This window comes from Pseudophryne corroboree, chromosome 10 (genome assembly GCF_028390025.1).
Source record: "Pseudophryne corroboree isolate aPseCor3 chromosome 10, aPseCor3.hap2, whole genome shotgun sequence".
In the NCBI taxonomy this organism is placed as follows: domain Eukaryota; kingdom Metazoa; phylum Chordata; class Amphibia; order Anura; family Myobatrachidae; genus Pseudophryne; species Pseudophryne corroboree.
Genome location: NC_086453.1, coordinates 52,217,536 through 52,219,672, shown reverse-complemented (window position 1 = coordinate 52,219,672; position 2,137 = coordinate 52,217,536).

Genomic DNA, 2,137 nt, shown 5'->3' with positions numbered 1-2,137 from the left:
CCCCCAGAGAGGGAAATAGTTTTAGCTGCAATACAAAAGCTGTGTCAACAGCAAGTGATTATCAAGGTTCCCCTAGTCCAACAGGGGAAGAGGTACTATTCAACCCTATTTCTCTAACGTCCTAGTGGATGCTGGGGACTCCGAAAGGACCATGGGGAATAGCGGCTCCGCAGGAGACTGGGCACAAAAGTAAAAAGCTTTAGGACTACCTGGTGTGCACTGGCTCCTCCCCCTATGACCCTCCTCCAAGCCTCAGTTAAGATTTTGTGCCCGAACGAGAAGGGTGCAATCTAGGTGGCTCTCCTGAGCTGCTTAGAGTAAAAGTTTAAATAGGTTTCTTTTTTATTTTCAGTGAGACCTGCTGGCAACAGGCTCACTGCATCGAGGGACTAAGGGGAGAAGAAGCGAACTCCCCTGCGTGCAGAGTGGATTGGGCTTCTTAGGCTACTGGACATTAGCTCCAGAGGGACGATCACAGGCCCAGCCATGGATGGGTCCCGGAGCCGCGCCGCCGTCCCCCTTACAGAGCCAGAAGACTGAAGAGGTCCGGAAAATCGGCGGCAGAAGACGTCCTGTCTTCACTAAGGTAGCGCACAGCACCGCAGCTGTGCGCCATTGCTCTCAGCACACTTCACACTCCGGTCACTGAGGGTGCAGGGCGCTGGGGGGGGGGCGCCCTGAGACGCAATAAAAACACCTTTTTGGCAAAAAATACATCACATATAGCTCCTGGGCTATATGGATGTATTTAACCCCTGCCTATTTTTACATAAAAAAGCGTGAGAAAGGCCGCTGAAAAAGGGGTGGAGCCTATCTCCTCAGCACACTGGCGCCATTTTTTCCTCACAGCTCCGTTGGAGGAAGGCTCCCTGACTCTCCCCTGCAGTCCTGCACTACAGAAACAGGGTAAAACAAGAGAGGGGGGGGCACTAAATTGGCATATAAATATATACAGCAGCTATATTAGGGAAAAACACATATAAGGTTATCCCTGTATATATATAGCGCTCTGGTGTGTGCTGGCAAACTCTCCCTCTGTCTCCCCAAAGGGCTAGTGGGGTCCTGTCCTCTATCAGAGCATTCCCTGTGTGTGTGCTGTGTGTCGGTACGTTGTGTCGACATGTATGAGGAGGAAAATGATGTGGAGGCGGAGCAATTGCCTGTGTTAGTGATGTCACCCCCTAGGGAGTCGACACCTGACTGGATGGTCTTATGGAAAGAATTACGTGATAGTGTCAGCACTTTACAAAAGACTGTTGACGACATGAGACAGCCGGCAAATCAGTTAATTAATACCTGTACAGGCGTCTCAAACACCGTCAGAGGCTCTAAAGCGCCCGTTACCTCAGGTGGTCGACACAGACCAGACACGGACACTGACCCCAGTGTCGACGGTGAGGAAACAAACGTATTTTCCAGTAGGGCCACACGTTACATGATCACGGCAATTGGTGTGGCTGGTATGAGTCTTACCCGGGATTCAAAATCCTTCCTTATTGTGTCAGCTCTTCCGGGCACAGTATCCTAACTGAGGTCTGGAGGAGGGTCATAGTGGGAGGAGCCAGTGCACACCAGGTAGTCCTAAATCTTTCTTAGCTGTGCCCAGTCTCCTGCGGAGCCGCTATTCCCCATGGTCCTTACGGAGTCCCCAGCATCCACTACGGACTACGAGAAATAGATTTACCGGTGAGTAAAATCTTATTTTCAATAAATCCAAAAATACTGAAATTGGAGGACCGGCATAACTCGAATACTTGCTAATAAGCTCACGTACTGCCTGGATACCTCTGTCATGAGGTATGTTCGTGTACAGGCTGATAACATCAGCCGTACACAACAATACATCAGATGACAGGGGGCCCACAGACCGCAACTTAGCTAAAAAAGAAGTATCCTTTAAATATGTATCCTCATTCTGTATAAGAGGCTGCAAAAAATGATCTAAATAATGGGCGACGTGGTAAAACAATGAATCCCTAGCCGAAACGATAGGACGTCCCGGCGGTTTAAATCTGTCTTTATGTTACTTGGGTATGGTATACAACACAGGAATCAAAGGCTCAGACACATTAAGCGCTTCCATAGTGGATTCACTGATACGGCCAGCCTCCATAGCAGACTTTAAACAACCTGTCAA